The sequence below is a fragment of the Musa acuminata genome, chromosome BXJ3-8 (assembly GCF_036884655.1).
Source record: "Musa acuminata AAA Group cultivar baxijiao chromosome BXJ3-8, Cavendish_Baxijiao_AAA, whole genome shotgun sequence".
In the NCBI taxonomy this organism is placed as follows: Eukaryota; Viridiplantae; Streptophyta; class Magnoliopsida; order Zingiberales; family Musaceae; genus Musa; species Musa acuminata.
The window spans coordinates 29704758-29719870 of record NC_088356.1 but is presented as its reverse complement, the minus strand read 5'-3'; the positions used below and the strand labels follow the sequence as shown (position 1 = coordinate 29719870).

The 15113-nt window shown below is 57.2% G+C and overlaps 37 non-coding genes across 37 annotated transcripts; all 37 read right to left on the bottom strand.

The window, feature by feature from the left end:
- Positions 1 to 229: 229 nt before the first annotated feature.
- LOC135647188 (5S ribosomal RNA) lies at positions 230 to 348 on the bottom strand. The gene has a single exon (XR_010499929.1). It is a non-coding gene; the product is annotated as a 5S ribosomal RNA (ribosomal RNA).
- Positions 349 to 591: 243 nt separating this feature from the next.
- On the bottom strand, positions 592 to 710 carry LOC135647025 (5S ribosomal RNA). The gene has a single exon (XR_010499771.1). It is a non-coding gene; the product is annotated as a 5S ribosomal RNA (ribosomal RNA).
- A 308-nt stretch (positions 711 to 1018) lies between these two features.
- Positions 1019 to 1137, bottom strand: LOC135646330 (5S ribosomal RNA). The gene has a single exon (XR_010499085.1). It is a non-coding gene; the product is annotated as a 5S ribosomal RNA (ribosomal RNA).
- Positions 1138 to 1380: 243 nt separating this feature from the next.
- LOC135648096 (5S ribosomal RNA) lies at positions 1381 to 1499 on the bottom strand. The gene has a single exon (XR_010500786.1). It is a non-coding gene; the product is annotated as a 5S ribosomal RNA (ribosomal RNA).
- Positions 1500 to 1725: 226 nt separating this feature from the next.
- LOC135647706 (5S ribosomal RNA) lies at positions 1726 to 1844 on the bottom strand. Its single transcript, XR_010500437.1, has one exon. It is a non-coding gene; the product is annotated as a 5S ribosomal RNA (ribosomal RNA).
- A 243-nt stretch (positions 1845 to 2087) lies between these two features.
- Positions 2088 to 2206, bottom strand: LOC135648095 (5S ribosomal RNA). The gene has a single exon (XR_010500785.1). It is a non-coding gene; the product is annotated as a 5S ribosomal RNA (ribosomal RNA).
- Positions 2207 to 2432: 226 nt separating this feature from the next.
- Positions 2433 to 2551, bottom strand: LOC135647743 (5S ribosomal RNA). The gene has a single exon (XR_010500471.1). It is a non-coding gene; the product is annotated as a 5S ribosomal RNA (ribosomal RNA).
- A 243-nt stretch (positions 2552 to 2794) lies between these two features.
- Positions 2795 to 2913, bottom strand: LOC135648094 (5S ribosomal RNA). The gene has a single exon (XR_010500784.1). It is a non-coding gene; the product is annotated as a 5S ribosomal RNA (ribosomal RNA).
- Positions 2914 to 3139: 226 nt separating this feature from the next.
- LOC135647705 (5S ribosomal RNA) lies at positions 3140 to 3258 on the bottom strand. Its single transcript, XR_010500436.1, has one exon. It is a non-coding gene; the product is annotated as a 5S ribosomal RNA (ribosomal RNA).
- A 243-nt stretch (positions 3259 to 3501) lies between these two features.
- Positions 3502 to 3620, bottom strand: LOC135647024 (5S ribosomal RNA). The gene has a single exon (XR_010499770.1). It is a non-coding gene; the product is annotated as a 5S ribosomal RNA (ribosomal RNA).
- A 243-nt stretch (positions 3621 to 3863) lies between these two features.
- LOC135646329 (5S ribosomal RNA) lies at positions 3864 to 3982 on the bottom strand. Its single transcript, XR_010499084.1, has one exon. It is a non-coding gene; the product is annotated as a 5S ribosomal RNA (ribosomal RNA).
- A 243-nt stretch (positions 3983 to 4225) lies between these two features.
- On the bottom strand, positions 4226 to 4344 carry LOC135648093 (5S ribosomal RNA). The gene has a single exon (XR_010500783.1). It is a non-coding gene; the product is annotated as a 5S ribosomal RNA (ribosomal RNA).
- A 243-nt stretch (positions 4345 to 4587) lies between these two features.
- On the bottom strand, positions 4588 to 4706 carry LOC135647022 (5S ribosomal RNA). The gene has a single exon (XR_010499768.1). It is a non-coding gene; the product is annotated as a 5S ribosomal RNA (ribosomal RNA).
- Positions 4707 to 5014: 308 nt separating this feature from the next.
- On the bottom strand, positions 5015 to 5133 carry LOC135646328 (5S ribosomal RNA). Its single transcript, XR_010499083.1, has one exon. It is a non-coding gene; the product is annotated as a 5S ribosomal RNA (ribosomal RNA).
- A 56-nt stretch (positions 5134 to 5189) lies between these two features.
- Positions 5190 to 5308, bottom strand: LOC135648091 (5S ribosomal RNA). The gene has a single exon (XR_010500781.1). It is a non-coding gene; the product is annotated as a 5S ribosomal RNA (ribosomal RNA).
- A 243-nt stretch (positions 5309 to 5551) lies between these two features.
- Positions 5552 to 5670, bottom strand: LOC135647021 (5S ribosomal RNA). The gene has a single exon (XR_010499767.1). It is a non-coding gene; the product is annotated as a 5S ribosomal RNA (ribosomal RNA).
- A 308-nt stretch (positions 5671 to 5978) lies between these two features.
- LOC135647444 (5S ribosomal RNA) lies at positions 5979 to 6097 on the bottom strand. Its single transcript, XR_010500181.1, has one exon. It is a non-coding gene; the product is annotated as a 5S ribosomal RNA (ribosomal RNA).
- A 308-nt stretch (positions 6098 to 6405) lies between these two features.
- LOC135647255 (5S ribosomal RNA) lies at positions 6406 to 6524 on the bottom strand. Its single transcript, XR_010499997.1, has one exon. It is a non-coding gene; the product is annotated as a 5S ribosomal RNA (ribosomal RNA).
- A 243-nt stretch (positions 6525 to 6767) lies between these two features.
- Positions 6768 to 6886, bottom strand: LOC135647148 (5S ribosomal RNA). The gene has a single exon (XR_010499891.1). It is a non-coding gene; the product is annotated as a 5S ribosomal RNA (ribosomal RNA).
- A 308-nt stretch (positions 6887 to 7194) lies between these two features.
- Positions 7195 to 7313, bottom strand: LOC135647220 (5S ribosomal RNA). Its single transcript, XR_010499961.1, has one exon. It is a non-coding gene; the product is annotated as a 5S ribosomal RNA (ribosomal RNA).
- Positions 7314 to 7621: 308 nt separating this feature from the next.
- Positions 7622 to 7740, bottom strand: LOC135647752 (5S ribosomal RNA). The gene has a single exon (XR_010500480.1). It is a non-coding gene; the product is annotated as a 5S ribosomal RNA (ribosomal RNA).
- Positions 7741 to 8048: 308 nt separating this feature from the next.
- LOC135646327 (5S ribosomal RNA) lies at positions 8049 to 8167 on the bottom strand. The gene has a single exon (XR_010499082.1). It is a non-coding gene; the product is annotated as a 5S ribosomal RNA (ribosomal RNA).
- Positions 8168 to 8410: 243 nt separating this feature from the next.
- Positions 8411 to 8529, bottom strand: LOC135648089 (5S ribosomal RNA). The gene has a single exon (XR_010500780.1). It is a non-coding gene; the product is annotated as a 5S ribosomal RNA (ribosomal RNA).
- A 308-nt stretch (positions 8530 to 8837) lies between these two features.
- Positions 8838 to 8956, bottom strand: LOC135646326 (5S ribosomal RNA). Its single transcript, XR_010499081.1, has one exon. It is a non-coding gene; the product is annotated as a 5S ribosomal RNA (ribosomal RNA).
- A 243-nt stretch (positions 8957 to 9199) lies between these two features.
- On the bottom strand, positions 9200 to 9318 carry LOC135648088 (5S ribosomal RNA). Its single transcript, XR_010500779.1, has one exon. It is a non-coding gene; the product is annotated as a 5S ribosomal RNA (ribosomal RNA).
- Positions 9319 to 9561: 243 nt separating this feature from the next.
- LOC135647357 (5S ribosomal RNA) lies at positions 9562 to 9680 on the bottom strand. The gene has a single exon (XR_010500096.1). It is a non-coding gene; the product is annotated as a 5S ribosomal RNA (ribosomal RNA).
- A 308-nt stretch (positions 9681 to 9988) lies between these two features.
- LOC135646456 (5S ribosomal RNA) lies at positions 9989 to 10107 on the bottom strand. The gene has a single exon (XR_010499206.1). It is a non-coding gene; the product is annotated as a 5S ribosomal RNA (ribosomal RNA).
- Positions 10108 to 10415: 308 nt separating this feature from the next.
- Positions 10416 to 10534, bottom strand: LOC135647254 (5S ribosomal RNA). The gene has a single exon (XR_010499996.1). It is a non-coding gene; the product is annotated as a 5S ribosomal RNA (ribosomal RNA).
- A 243-nt stretch (positions 10535 to 10777) lies between these two features.
- Positions 10778 to 10896, bottom strand: LOC135647390 (5S ribosomal RNA). Its single transcript, XR_010500129.1, has one exon. It is a non-coding gene; the product is annotated as a 5S ribosomal RNA (ribosomal RNA).
- A 308-nt stretch (positions 10897 to 11204) lies between these two features.
- LOC135647219 (5S ribosomal RNA) lies at positions 11205 to 11323 on the bottom strand. Its single transcript, XR_010499960.1, has one exon. It is a non-coding gene; the product is annotated as a 5S ribosomal RNA (ribosomal RNA).
- A 308-nt stretch (positions 11324 to 11631) lies between these two features.
- LOC135647636 (5S ribosomal RNA) lies at positions 11632 to 11750 on the bottom strand. The gene has a single exon (XR_010500370.1). It is a non-coding gene; the product is annotated as a 5S ribosomal RNA (ribosomal RNA).
- A 308-nt stretch (positions 11751 to 12058) lies between these two features.
- Positions 12059 to 12177, bottom strand: LOC135646323 (5S ribosomal RNA). The gene has a single exon (XR_010499079.1). It is a non-coding gene; the product is annotated as a 5S ribosomal RNA (ribosomal RNA).
- A 243-nt stretch (positions 12178 to 12420) lies between these two features.
- Positions 12421 to 12539, bottom strand: LOC135648087 (5S ribosomal RNA). Its single transcript, XR_010500778.1, has one exon. It is a non-coding gene; the product is annotated as a 5S ribosomal RNA (ribosomal RNA).
- Positions 12540 to 12847: 308 nt separating this feature from the next.
- Positions 12848 to 12966, bottom strand: LOC135646421 (5S ribosomal RNA). Its single transcript, XR_010499173.1, has one exon. It is a non-coding gene; the product is annotated as a 5S ribosomal RNA (ribosomal RNA).
- Positions 12967 to 13274: 308 nt separating this feature from the next.
- On the bottom strand, positions 13275 to 13393 carry LOC135646322 (5S ribosomal RNA). The gene has a single exon (XR_010499078.1). It is a non-coding gene; the product is annotated as a 5S ribosomal RNA (ribosomal RNA).
- A 308-nt stretch (positions 13394 to 13701) lies between these two features.
- LOC135648033 (5S ribosomal RNA) lies at positions 13702 to 13820 on the bottom strand. Its single transcript, XR_010500727.1, has one exon. It is a non-coding gene; the product is annotated as a 5S ribosomal RNA (ribosomal RNA).
- Positions 13821 to 14128: 308 nt separating this feature from the next.
- LOC135648022 (5S ribosomal RNA) lies at positions 14129 to 14247 on the bottom strand. Its single transcript, XR_010500716.1, has one exon. It is a non-coding gene; the product is annotated as a 5S ribosomal RNA (ribosomal RNA).
- Between the last annotated feature and the right edge of the window lie 866 nt (positions 14248 to 15113).

Sequence of the window (15113 nt, the reverse complement as noted above, 5' to 3'; positions counted from 1 at the left end):
GTCCCTCGCCTTTGTGCACGTCGCGGACGGCGTACGGAGCCTCTAAATCTCTCGAACGATCTCGGAATCGCCTTTGTCGGAACTCGGAATCGCTATTGCGACCCCATTCCGGAAATCTCGCTCCTTGCCCCACGAGACTGACTGCGTAGCGGTCACGGCAAATTCCGAGGCCCAAAACCATCGCCTCGGAGGTCGACGGGAGAGGTTTTGGTCGCTCGGGGCGCAAAAAGGAGTGCAACACGAGTACTTCCCAGGGGGTCACCCATCTTAGTACTACTCTAGCCCAAGCACGCTTAACTTCGGAGTTCTGATGGGATCCGGTGCTTTAGTGCTGGTATGATCGCACTCGCTTTGTTTGCGTCGTCCCTCGCCTTTGTGCACGTCGCGGACGGCGTACGGAGCCTCTAAATCTCTCGAACGATCTCGGAATCGCCATTGTCGGAACTCGGAATCGCTATTGCGACCCCATTCCGGAAATCTCGCTCCTTGCCCCACGAGACTGACTGCGTAGCGGTCACGGCAAATTCCGAGGCCCAAAACCATCGCCTCGGAGGTCGACGGGAGGGGTTTTGGTCGCTCGGGGCGCAAAAAGGAGTGCAAGACGAGTACTTCCCAGGGGGTCACCCATCCTAGTACTACTCTCGCCCAAGCACGCTTAACTTCGGAGTTCTGATGGGATCCGGTGCTTTAGTGCTGGTATGATCGCACTCGCTTTGTTTGCGTCGTCCCTCGCCTTTGTGCACGTCGCGGACGGCGTACGGAGCCTCTAAACCTGTCGAACGATCTCGGAATCGCCATTGTCGGATCTCGGAATCGCCATTACCGGACACGGCAAGCGCGCGCCGAAACCATCGTGACTTTGTCGAACGAACTCGGAATCGCTATTGCGACCCCATTCCGGAAACCTCTCTCCGAGCCCCACGAGACTGACTGCGTAGCGGTCACGGCAAATTCCGAGGCCCAAAACCATCGCCTCGGAGGTCGACGGGAGAGGTTTTGGTCGCTCGGGGCGCAAAAAGGAGTGCAACACGAGGACTTCCCAGGGGGTCACCCATCCTAGTACTACTCTCGCCCAAGCACGCTTAACTTTGGAGTTCTGATGGGATCCGGTGCTTTAGTGCTGGTATGATCGCACTCGCTTTGTTTGCGTCGTCCCTCGCCTTTGTGCACGTCGCGGACGGCGTACGGAGCCTCTAAATCTCTCGAACGATCTCGGAATCGCCATTGTCGGAACTCGGAATCGCTATTGCGACCCCATTCCGGAAATCTCGCTCCTTGCCCCACGAGACTGACTGCGTAGCGGTCACGGCAAATTCCGAGGCCCAAAACCATCGCCTCGGAGGTCGACGGGAGAGGTTTTGGTCGCTCGGGGCGCAAAAAGGAGTGCAACACGAGTACTTCCCAGGGGGTCACCCATCCTAGTACTACTCTCGCCCAAGCACGCTTAACTTCGGAGTTCTGATGGGATCCGGTGCTTTAGTGCTGGTATGATCGCACTCGCTTTGTTTGCGTCGTCCCTCGCCTTTGTGCACGTCGCGGACGGCGTACGGAGCCTCTAAATCTCTCGAACGATCTCGGAATCTCCATTGTCGGAACTCGGAATCGCTATTGCGACCCCATTCCGGAAATCTCGCTCCTTGCCCCACGAGACTGACTGCGTAGCGGTCACGGCAAATTCCGAGGCCCAAAACCATCGCCTCGGAGGTCGACGGGAGGGGTTTTGGTCGCTCGGGGCGCGAGTACTTCCCAGGGGGTCACCCATCCTAGTACTACTCTCGCCCAAGCACGCTTAACTTCGGAGTTCTGATGGGATCCGGTGCTTTAGTGCTGGTATGATCGCACTCGCTTTGTTTGCGTCGTCCCTCGCCTTTGTGCACGTCGCGGACGGCGTACGGAGCCTCTAAATCTCTCGAACGATCTCGGAATCGCCATTGTCGGAACTCGGAATCGCTATTGCGACCCCATTCCGGAAATCTCGCTCCTTGCCCCACGAGACTGACTGCGTAGCGGTCACGGCAAATTCCGAGGCCCAAAACCATCGCCTCGGAGGTCGACGGGAGAGGTTTTGGTCGCTCGGGGCGCAAAAAGGAGTGCAACACGAGTACTTCCCAGGGGGTCACCCATCCTAGTACTACTCTCGCCCAAGCACGCTTAACTTCGGAGTTCTGATGGGATCCGGTGCTTTAGTGCTGGTATGATCGCACTCGCTTTGTTTGCGTCGTCCCTCGCCTTTGTGCACGTCGCGGACGGCGTACGGAGCCTCTAAATCTCTCGAACGATCTCGGAATCTCCATTGTCGGAACTCGGAATCGCTATTGCGACCCCATTCCGGAAATCTCGCTCCTTGCCCCACGAGACTGACTGCGTAGCGGTCACGGCAAATTCCGAGGCCCAAAACCATCGCCTCGGAGGTCGACGGGAGGGGTTTTGGTCGCTCGGGGCGCGAGTACTTCCCAGGGGGTCACCCATCCTAGTACTACTCTCGCCCAAGCACGCTTAACTTTGGAGTTCTGATGGGATCCGGTGCTTTAGTGCTGGTATGATCGCACTCGCTTTGTTTGCGTCGTCCCTCGCCTTTGTGCACGTCGCGGACGGCGTACGGAGCCTCTAAATCTCTCGAACGATCTCGGAATCGCCATTGTCGGAACTCGGAATCGCTATTGCGACCCCATTCCGGAAATCTCGCTCCTTGCCCCACGAGACTGACTGCGTAGCGGTCACGGCAAATTCCGAGGCCCAAAACCATCGCCTCGGAGGTCGACGGGAGAGGTTTTGGTCGCTCGGGGCGCAAAAAGGAGTGCAACACGAGTACTTCCCAGGGGGTCACCCATCCTAGTACTACTCTCGCCCAAGCACGCTTAACTTCGGAGTTCTGATGGGATCCGGTGCTTTAGTGCTGGTATGATCGCACTCGCTTTGTTTGCGTCGTCCCTCGCCTTTGTGCACGTCGCGGACGGCGTACGGAGCCTCTAAATCTCTCGAACGATCTCGGAATCTCCATTGTCGGAACTCGGAATCGCTATTGCGACCCCATTCCGGAAATCTCGCTCCTTGCCCCACGAGACTGACTGCGTAGCGGTCACGGCAAATTCCGAGGCCCAAAACCATCGCCTCGGAGGTCGACGGGAGGGGTTTTGGTCGCTCGGGGCGCGAGTACTTCCCAGGGGGTCACCCATCCTAGTACTACTCTCGCCCAAGCACGCTTAACTTCGGAGTTCTGATGGGATCCGGTGCTTTAGTGCTGGTATGATCGCACTCGCTTTGTTTGCGTCGTCCCTCGCCTTTGTGCACGTCGCGGACGGCGTACGGAGCCTCTAAATCTCTCGAACGATCTCGGAATCGCCATTGTCGGAACTCGGAATCGCTATTGCGACCCCATTCCGGAAATCTCGCTCCTTGCCCCACGAGACTGACTGCGTAGCGGTCACGGCAAATTCCGAGGCCCAAAACCATCGCCTCGGAGGTCGACGGGAGGGGTTTTGGTCGCTCGGGGCGCAAAAAGGAGTGCAAGACGAGTACTTCCCAGGGGGTCACCCATCCTAGTACTACTCTCGCCCAAGCACGCTTAACTTCGGAGTTCTGATGGGATCCGGTGCTTTAGTGCTGGTATGATCGCACTCGCTTTGTTTGCGTCGTCCCTCGCCTTTGTGCACGTCGCGGACGGCGTACGGAGCCTCTAAATCTCTCGAACGATCTCGGAATCGCCATTGTCGGAACTCGGAATCGCTATTGCGACCCCATTCCGGAAATCTCGCTCCTTGCCCCACGAGACTGACTGCGTAGCGGTCACGGCAAATTCCGAGGCCCAAAACCATCGCCTCGGAGGTCGACGGGAGAGGTTTTGGTCGCTCGGGGCGCAAAAAGGAGTGCAACACGAGGACTTCCCAGGGGGTCACCCATCCTAGTACTACTCTCGCCCAAGCACGCTTAACTTTGGAGTTCTGATGGGATCCGGTGCTTTAGTGCTGGTATGATCGCACTCGCTTTGTTTGCGTCGTCCCTCGCCTTTGTGCACGTCGCGGACGGCGTACGGAGCCTCTAAATCTCTCGAACGATCTCGGAATCGCCATTGTCGGAACTCGGAATCGCTATTGCGACCCCATTCCGGAAATCTCGCTCCTTGCCCCACGAGACTGACTGCGTAGCGGTCACGGCAAATTCCGAGGCCCAAAACCATCGCCTCGGAGGTCGACGGGAGAGGTTTTGGTCGCTCGGGGCGCAAAAAGGAGTGCAACACGAGTACTTCCCAGGGGGTCACCCATCCTAGTACTACTCTCGCCCAAGCACGCTTAACTTCGGAGTTCTGATGGGATCCGGTGCTTTAGTGCTGGTATGATCGCACTCGCTTTGTTTGCGTCGTCCCTCGCCTTTGTGCACGTCGCGGACGGCGTACGGAGCCTCTAAATCTCTCGAACGATCTCGGAATCGCCATTGTCGGAACTCGGAATCGCTATTGCGACCCCATTCCGGAAATCTCGCTCCTTGCCCCACGAGACTGACTGCGTAGCGGTCACGGCAAATTCCGAGGCCCAAAACCATCGCCTCGAAGGTCGACGGGAGGGGTTTTGGTCGCTCGGGGCGCAAAAAGGAGTGCAAGACGAGTACTTCCCAGGGGGTCACCCATCCTAGTACTACTCTCGCCCAAGCACGCTTAACTTCGGAGTTCTGATGGGATCCGGTGCTTTAGTGCTGGTATGATCGCACTCGCTTTGTTTGCGTCGTCCCTCGCCTTTGTGCACGTCGCGGACGGCGTACGGAGCCTCTAAACCTGTCGAACGATCTCGGAATCGCCATTGTCGGATCTCGGAATCGCCATTACCGGACACGGCAAGCGCGCGCCGAAACCATCGTGACTTTGTCGAACGAACTCGGAATCGCTATTGCGACCCCATTCCGGAAACCTCTCTCCGAGCCCCACGAGACTGACTGCGTAGCGGTCACGGCAAATTCCGAGGCCCAAAACCATCGCCTCGGAGGTCGACGGGAGAGGTTTTGGTCGCTCGGGGCGCAAAAAGGAGTGCAACACGAGGACTTCCCAGGGGGTCACCCATCCTAGTACTACTCTCGCCCAAGCACGCTTAACTTTGGAGTTCTGATGGGATCCGGTGCTTTAGTGCTGGTATGATCGCACTCGCTTTGTTTGCGTCGTCCCTCGCCTTTGTGGGTTTTGGTCGCTCGGGGCGCAAAAAGGAGTGCAACACGAGTACTTCCCAGGGGGTCACCCATCCTAGTACTACTCTCGCCCAAGCACGCTTAACTTCGGAGTTCTGATGGGATCCGGTGCTTTAGTGCTGGTATGATCGCACTCGCTTTGTTTGCGTCGTCCCTCGCCTTTGTGCACGTCGCGGACGGCGTACGGAGCCTCTAAATCTCTCGAACGATCTCGGAATCGCCATTGTCGGAACTCGGAATCGGTATTGCGACCCCATTCCGGAAATCTCGCTCCTTGCCCCACGAGACTGACTGCGTAGCGGTCACGGCAAATTCCGAGGCCCAAAACCATCGCCTCGGAGGTCGACGGGAGGGGTTTTGGTCGCTCGGGGCGCAAAAAGGAGTGCAAGACGAGTACTTCCCAGGGGGTCACCCATCCTAGTACTACTCTCGCCCAAGCACGCTTAACTTCGGAGTTCTGATGGGATCCGGTGCTTTAGTGCTGGTATGATCGCACTCGCTTTGTTTGCGTCGTCCCTCGCCTTTGTGCACGTCGCGGACGGCGTACGGAGCCTCTAAACCTGTCGAACGATCTCGGAATCGCCATTGTCGGATCTCGGAATCGCCATTACCGGACACGGCAAGCGCGCGCCGAAACCATCGGGACTTTGTCGAACGAACTCGGAATCGCTATTGCGACCCCATTCCGGAAACCTCTCTCCGAGCCCCACGAGACTGACCGCGTAGCGGTCACGGCAAATTCCGAGGCCCAAAACCATCGCCTCGGAGGTCGACGGGAGGGGTTTTGGTCGCTCGGGGCGCAAAAAGGAGTGCAACACGAGGACTTCCCAAGGGGTCACCCATCCTAGTACTACTCTCGCCCAAGCACGCTTAACTTCGGAGTTCTGATGGGATCCGGTGATTTAGTGCTGGTATGATCGCGCTGGCTTTGTTTGCGTCGTCCCTCGCCTTTGTGCACGTCGCGGACGGCGTACGGAGCCTCTAAACCAGTCGAACGATCTCGGAATCGCCATTGTCGGATCTCGGGATCGCCATTACCGGACACGGCAAGCGCGCGCCGAAACCATCGTGACTTTGTCGAACGAACTCGGAATCGCTATTGCGACCCCATTCCGGAAACCTCTCTCCGAGCCCCACGAGACTGACTGTGTAGCGGTCACGGCAAATTCCGAGGCCCAAAACCATCGCCTCGGAGGTCGACGGGAGAGGTTTTGGTCGCTCGGGGCGCAAAAAGGAGTGCAACACGAGGACTTCCCAGGGGGTCACCCATCCTAGTACTACTCTCGCCCAAGCACGCTTAACTTTGGAGTTCTGATTGGATCCGGTGCTTTAGTGCTGGTATGATCGCACTCGCTTTGTTTGCGTCGTCCCTCGCCTTTGTGCACGTCGCGGACGTCGTACGGAGCCTCTAAATCTCTCGAACGATCTCGGAATCGCCATTGTCGGAACTCGGAATCGCTATTGCGACCCCATTCCGGAAATCTCGCTCCTTGCCCCACGAGACTGACTGCGTAGCGGTCACGGCAAATTCCGAGGCCCAAAACCATCGCCTCGGAGGTCGACGGGAGGGGTTTTGGTCGCTCGGGGCGCAAAAAGGAGTGCTACACGAGGACTTCCCAGGGGGTCACCCATCCTAGTACTACTCTCGCCCAAGCACGCTTAACTTCGGAGTTCTGATGGGATCCGGTGATTTAGTGCTGGTATGATCGCACTCACTTTGTTTGCGTCGTCCCTCGCCTTTGTGCACGTCGCGGACGGCGTACGGAGCCTCTAAACCTCTCGAACGATCTCGTAATTGCCATTGTCGGATCTCGGAATCGCCATTACCGGACACGGCAAGCGCGCGCCGAAACCATCGTGACTTTGTCGAACGAACTCGGAATCGCTATTGCGACCCCATTCCGGAAACCTCTCTCCGAGCCCCACGAGACTGACCGCGTAGCGGTCACGGCAAATTCCGAGGCCCAAAACCATCGCCTCGGAGGTCGACGGGAGGGGTTTTGGTCGCTCGGGGCGCAAAAAGGAGTGCAACACGAGGACTTCCCAAGGGGTCACCCATCCTAGTACTACTCTCGCCCAAGCACGCTTAACTTCGGAGTTCTGATGGGATCCGGTTATTTAGTGCTGGTATGATCGCACTCGCTTTGTTTGTGTCGTCCCTCGCCTTTGTGCACGTCGCGGACGGCGTACGGAGCCTCTAAACCAGTCGAACGATCTCGGAATCGCCATTGTCGGATCTCGGAATCGCCATTACCGGACACGGCAAGCGCGCGCCGAAACCATCGTGACTTTGTCGAACGAACTCGGAATCGCTATTGCGACCCCATTCCGGAAACCTCTCTCCGAGCCCCACGAGACTGACTGCGTAGCGGTCACAGCAAATTCCGAGGCCCAAAACCATCGCCTCGGAGGTCGACGGGAGGGGTTTTGGTCGCTCGGGGCGCAAAAAGGAGTGCAAGAAGAGGACTTCCCAGGGGGTCACCCATCCTAGTAATACTCTCGCCCAAGCACGCTTAACTAAGGAGTTCTGATGCGATCCGGTGATTTAGTGCTGGTATGATCGCACTCGCTTTGTTTGCGTCGTCCCTCGCCTTTGTGCACGTCGCGGACGGCGTACGGAGCCTCTAAACCTCTCGAACGATCTCGGAATCGCCATTGTCGGATCTCGGAATCGCCATTACCGGACACGGCAAGCGCGCGCCGAAATCATCGTGACTTTGTCGAACGAACTCGGAATCGCTATTGCGACCCCATTCCGGAAACCTCTCTCCGAGCCCCACGAGACTGACTGCGTAGCGGTCACGGCAAATTCCGAGGCCCAAAACCATCGCCTCGGAGGTCGACGGGAGAGGTTTTGGTCGCTCGGGGCGCAAAAAGGAGTGCAACACGAGGACTTCCCAGGGGGTCACCCATCCTAGTACTACTCTCGCCCAAGCACGCTTAACTTTGGAGTTCTGATGGGATCCGGTGCTTTAGTGCTGGTATGATCGCACTCGCTTTGTTTGCGTCGTCCCTCGCCTTTGTGCACGTCGCGGACGGCGTACGGAGCCTCTAAATCTCTCGAACGATCTCGGAATCGCCATTGTCGGAACTCGGAATCGCTATTGCGACCCCATTCCGGAAATCTCGCTCCTTGCCCCACGAGACTGACTGCGTAGCGGTCACGGCAAATTCCGAGGCCCAAAACCATCGCCTCGGAGGTCGACGGGAGAGGTTTTGGTCGCTCGGGGCGCAAAAAGGAGTGCAACACGAGTACTTCCCAGGGGGTCACCCATCCTAGTACTACTCTCGCCCAAGCACGCTTAACTTCGGAGTTCTGATGGGATCCGGTGCTTTAGTGCTGGTATGATCGCACTCGCTTTGTTTGCGTCGTCCCTCGCCTTTGTGCACGTCGCGGACGGCGTACGGAGCCTCTAAACCTGTCGAACGATCTCGGAATCGCCATTGTCGGATCTCGGAATCGCCATTACCGGACACGGCAAGCGCGCGCCGAAACCATCGGGACTTTGTCGAACGAACTCGGAATCGCTATTGCGACCCCATTCCGGAAATCTCGCTCCGAGCCCCACGAGACTGACAGCGTAGCGGTCACGGCAAATTCCGAGGCCCAAAACCATCGCCTCGGAGGTCGACGGGAGAGGTTTTGGTCGCTCGGGGCGCAAAAAGGAGTGCAACACGAGGACTTCCCAGGGGGTCACCCATCCTAGTACTACTCTCGCCCAAGCACGCTTAACTTTGGAGTTCTGATGGGATCCGGTGCTTTAGTGCTGGTATGATCGCACTCGCTTTGTTTGCGTCGTCCCTCGCCTTTGTGCACGTCGCGGACGGCGTACGGAGCCTCTAAATCTCTCGAACGATCTCGGAATCGCCATTGTCGGAACTCGGAATCGCTATTGCGACCCCATTCCGGAAATCTCGCTCCTTGCCCCACGAGACTGACTGCGTAGCGGTCACGGCAAATTTCGAGGCCCAAAACCATCGCCTCGGAGGTCGACGGGAGAGGTTTTGGTCGCTCGGGGCGCAAAAAGGAGTGCAACACGAGTACTTCCCAGGGGGTCACCCATCCTAGTACTACTCTCGCCCAAGCACGCTTAACTTCGGAGTTCTGATGGGATCCGGTGCTTTAGTGCTGGTATGATCGCACTCGCTTTGTTTGCGTCGTCCCTCGCCTTTGTGCACGTGGCGGACGGCGTACGGAGCCTCTAAATCTCTCGAACGATCTCGGAATCGCCATTGTCGGAACTCGGAATCGCTATTGCGACCCCATTCCGGAAATCTCGCTCCTTGCCCCACGAGACTGACTGCGTAGCGGTCACGGCAAATTCCGAGGCCCAAAACCATCGCCTCGGAGGTCGACGGGAGGGGTTTTGGTCGCTCGGGGCGCAAAAAGGAGTGCAAGACGAGTACTTCCCAGGGGGTCACCTATCCTAGTACTACTCTCGCCCAAGCACGCTTAACTTCGGAGTTCTGATGGGATCCGGTGCTTTAGTGCTGGTATGATCGCACTCGCTTTGTTTGCGTCGTCCCTCGCCTTTGTGCACGTCGCGGACGGCGTACGGAGCCTCTAAACCTGTCGAACGATCTCGGAATCGCCATTGTCGGATCTCGGAATCGCCATTACCGGACACGGCAAGCGCGCGCCGAAACCATCGGGACTTTGTCGAACGAACTCGGAATCGCTATTGCGACCCCATTCCGGAAACCTCTCTCCGAGCCCCACGAGACTGACCGCGTAGCGGTCACGGCAAATTCCGAGGCCCAAAACCATCGCCTCGGAGGTCGACGGGAGGGGTTTTGGTCGCTCGGGGCGCAAAAAGGAGTGCAACACGAGGACTTCCCAGGGGGTCACCCATCCTAGTACTACTCTCGCCCAAGCACACTTAACTTCGGAGTTCTGATGGGATCCGGTGATTTAGTGCTGGTATGATCGCACTCGCTTTGTTTGCGTCGTCCCTCGCCTTTGTGCACGTCGCGGACGGCGTACGGAGCCTCTAAACCAGTCGAACGATCTCGGAATCGCCATTGTCGGATCTCGGGATCGCCATTACCGGACACGGCAAGCGCGCGCCGAAACCATCGTGACTTTGTCGAACGAACTCGGAATCGCTATTGCGACCCCATTCCGGAAACCTCTCTCCGAGCCCCACGAGACTGACTGTGTAGCGGTCACGGCAAATTCCGAGGCCCAAAACCATCGCCTCGGAGGTCGACGGGAGAGGTTTTGGTCGCTCGGGGCGCAAAAAGGAGTGCAACACGAGGACTTCCCAGGGGGTCACCCATCCTAGTACTACTCTCGCCCAAGCACGCTTAACTTTGGAGTTCTGATTGGATCCGGTGCTTTAGTGCTGGTATGATCGCACTCGCTTTGTTTGCGTCGTCCCTCGCCTTTGTGCACGTCGCGGACGGCGTACGGAGCCTCTAAATCTCTCGAACGATCTCGGAATCGCCATTGTCGGAACTCGGAATCGCTATTGCGACCCCATTCCGGAAATCTCGCTCCTTGCCCCACGAGACTGACTGCGTAGCGGTCACGGCAAATTCCGAGGCCCAAAACCATCGCCTCGGAGGTCGACGGGAGGGGTTTTGGTCGCTCGGGGCGCAAAAAGGAGTGCTACACGAGGACTTCCCAGGGGGTCACCCTTCCTAGTACTACTCTCGCCCAAGCACGCTTAACTTCGGAGTTCTGATGGGATCCGGTGATTTAGTGCTGGTATGATCGCACTCACTTTGTTTGCGTCGTCCCTCGCCTTTGTGCACGTCGCGGACGGCGTACGGAGCCTCTAAACCTCTCGAACGATCTCGGAATTGCCATTGTCGGATCTCGGAATCGCCATTACCGGACACGGCAAGCGCGCGCCGAAACCATCGTGACTTTGTCGAACGAACTCGGAATCGCTATTGCGACCCCATTCCGGAAACCTCTCGCCGAGCCCCACGAGACTGACCGCGTAGCGGTCACGGCAAATTCCGAGGCCCAAAACCATCGCCTCGGAGGTCGACGGGAGGGGTTTTGGTCGCTCGGGGCGCAAAAAGGAGTGCAACACGAGGACTTCCCAAGGGGTCACCCATCCTAGTACTACTCTCGCCCAAGCACGCTTAACTTCGGAGTTCTGATGGGATCCGGTTATTTAGTGCTGGTATGATCGCACTCGCTTTGTTTGTGTCGTCCCTCGCCTTTGTGCACGTCGCGGACGGCGTACGGAGCCTCTAAACCAGTCGAACGATCTCGGAATCGCCATTGTCGGATCTCGGAATCGCCATTACCGGACACGGCAAGCGCGCGCCGAAACCATCGTGACTTTGTCGAACGAACTCGGAATCGCTATTGCGACCCCATTCCGGAAACCTCTCTCCGAGCCCCACGAGACTGACTGCGTAGCGGTCACAGCAAATTCCGAGGCCCAAAACCATCGCCTCGGAGGTCGACGGGAGGGGTTTTGGTCGCTCGGGGCGCAAAAAGGAGTGCAAGAAGAGGACTTCCCAGGGGGTCACCCATCCTAGTACTAATCTCGCCCAAGCACGCTTAACTTCGGAGTTCTGATGCGATCCGGTGATTTAGTGCTGGTATGATCGCACTCGCTTTTTTTGCGTCGTCCCTCGCCTTTGTGCACGTCGCGGACGGCGTACGGAGCCTCTAAACCTCTCGAACGATCTCGGAATCGCCATTGTCGGATCTCGGAATCGCCATTACCGGACACGGCAAGCGCGCGCCGAAACCATCGTGACTTTGTCGAACGAACTCGGAATCGCTATTGCGACCCCATTCCGGAAACCTCTCTCCGAGCCCCACGAGACTGACTGCGTAGCGGTCACGGCAAATTCCGAGGCCCAAAACCATCGCCTCGGAGGTCGACGGGAGAGGTTTTGGTCGCTCGGGGCGCAAAAAGGAGTGCAACACGAGGACTTCCCAGGGGGTCACCCATCCTAGTACTACTCTCGCCCAAGCACGCTTAACTTTGGAGTTCTGATGGGATCCGGTGCTTTAGTGCTGGTATGATCGCACTCGCTTTGTTTGCGTCGTCCCTCGCCTTTGTGCACGTCGCGGACGGCGTACGGAGCCTCTAAATCTCTCGAACGATCTCGGAATCGCCATTGTCGGAACTCGGAATCGCTATTGCGACCCCATTCCGGAAATCTCGCTCCTTGCCCCACGAGACTGACTGCGTAGCGGTCACGGCAAATTCCGAGGCCCAAAACCATCGCCTCGGAGGTCGACGGGAGAGGTTTTGGTCGCTCGGGGCGCAAAAAGGAGTGCAACACGAGTACTTCCCAGGGGGTCACCCATCCTAGTACTACTCTCGCCCAAGCACGCTTAACTTCGGAGTTCTGATGGGATCCGGTGCTTTAGTGCTGGTATGATCGCACTCGCTTTGTTTGCGTCGTCCCTCGCCTTTGTGCACGTCGCGGACGGCGTACGGAGCCTCTAAACCTGTCGAACGATCTCGGAATCGCCATTGTCGGATCTCGGAATCGCCATTACCGGACACGGCAAGCGCGCGCCGAAACCATCGGGACTTTGTCGAACGAACTCGGAATCGCTATTGCGACCCCATTCCGGAAATCTCGCTCCGAGCCCCACGAGACTGACTGCGTAGCGGTCACGGCAAATTCCGAGGCCCAAAACCATCGCCTCGGAGGTCGACGGGAGAGGTTTTGGTCGCTCGGGGCGCAAAAAGGAGTGCAACACGAGGACTTCCCAGGGGGTCACCCATCCTAGTACTACTCTCGCCCAAGCATGCTTAACTTCGGAGTTCTGATGGGATCCGGTGCTTTAGTGCTGGTATGATCGCACTCGCTTTGTTTGCGTCGTCCCTCGCCTTTGTGCACGTCGCGGACGGCGTACGGAGCCTCTAAACCTGTCGAACGATCTCGGAATCGCCATTGTCGGATCTCGGAATCGCCATTACCGGACACGGCAAGCGCGCGCCGAAACCATCGGGACTTTGTCGAACGAACTCGGAATCGCTATTGCGACCCCATTCCGGAAACCTCTCTCCGAGCCCCACGAGACTGACTGCGTAGCGGTCACGGCAAATTCCGAGGCCCAAAACCATCGCCTCGGAGGTCGACGGGAGGGGTTTTGGTCGCTCGGGGCGCAAAAAGGAGTGCAACACGAGGACTTCCCAGGGGGTCACCCATCCTAGTACTACTCTCGCCCAAGCACGCTTAACTTTGGAGTTCTGATGGGATCCGGTGCTTTAGTGCTGGTATGATCGCACTCGCTTTGTTTGCGTCGTCCCTCGCCTTTGTGCACGTCGCGGACGGCGTACGGAGCCTCTAAACCTGTCGAACGATCTCGGAATCGCCATTGTCGGATCTCGGAATCGCCATTACCGGACACGGCAAGCGCGCGCCGAAACCATCGGGACTTTGTCGAACGAACTCGGAATCGCTATTGCGACCCCATTCCGGAAACCTCTCTCCGAGCCCCACGAGACTGACTGCGTAGCGGTCACGGCAAATTCCGAGGCCCAAAACCGTCGCCTCGGAGGTCGACGGGAGGGGTTTTGGTCGCTCGGGGCGCAAAAAGGAGTGCAACACGAGGACTTCCCAGGGGGTCACCCATCCTAGTACTACTCTCGCCCAAGCACGCTTAACTTCGGAGTTCTGATGGGATCCGGTGCTTTAGTGCTGGTATGATCGCACTCGCTTTGTTTGCGTCGTCCCTCGCCTTTGTGCACGTCGCGGACGGCGTACGGAGCCTCTAAACCTGTCGAACGATCTCGGAATCGCCATTGTCGGATCTCGGAATCGCCATTACCGGACACGGCAAGCGCGCGCCGAAACCATCGGGACTTTGTCGAACGAACTCGGAATTGCTATTGCGACCCCATTCCGGAAATCTCGCTCCGAGCCCCACGAGACTGACTGCGTAGCGGTCACGGCAAATTCCGAGGCCCAAAACCATCGCCTCGGAGGTCGACGGGAGAGGTTTTGGTCGCTCGGGGCGCAAAAAGGAGTGCAACACGAGGACTTCCCAGGGGGTCACCCATCCTAGTACTACTCTCGCCCAAGCACGCTTAACTTCGGAGTTCTGATGGGATCCGGTGCTTTAGTGCTGGTATGATCGCACTCGCTTTGTTTGCGTCGTCCCTCGCCTTTGTGCACGTCGCGGACGGCGTACGGAGCCTCTAAACCTGTCGAACGATCTCGGAATCGCCATTGTCGGATCTCGGAATCGCCATTACCGGACACGGCAAGCGCGCGCCGAAACCATCGGGACTTTGTCGAACGAACTCGGAATCGCTATTGCGACCCCATTTCGGAAACCTCTCTCCGAGCCCCACGAGACTGACTGCGTAGCGGTCACGGCAAATTCCGAGGCCCAAAACCATCGCCTCGGAGGTCGACGGGAGGGGTTTTGGTCGCTCGGGGCGCAAAAAGGAGTGCAACACGAGGACTTCCCAGGGGGTCACCCATCCAAGTGACAAGCAAAGTGTTGTGAAACAAATGATAAGTTGGAGCCGGGATCAAACAAAACTTTTGCATTTCTTTTAGAAACATGAAGAATACCTTCCACCACAGATTTAGAAGCTTTAGAATCTTGTTCCGTGATAGCGTACACTCTAGCATGGGCTGAGGGTCTAGGAGACAGTGGCTCTCTTTTCCTGTTCAGTGGGCAATCTTTTATTTGATGACCTAGCTTTCCACAACTAAAACATGCTCCAGTCACCCGAAAACACCGACTCGTTTCATGATTTGATCCACATTTTTCACATAACTGAGTCCTCCCCCATGGTTTCCTTTTCTCAAATCCAGATGTCTTAAACCTCTTGTTACTATCTTCATATTTATTTTCTCTCCTGCTTTTGCTAGTAAATTTGTCCCTTTGGTTCTTGCCAATGATTTCTTGAATTTCCTCCATGTCTCTTTCAATTTTCAAAGCTCTTTCTACCGTATCAGCATATGTTTGTAATTTTAAAGCTGACATTCGGCTTCTT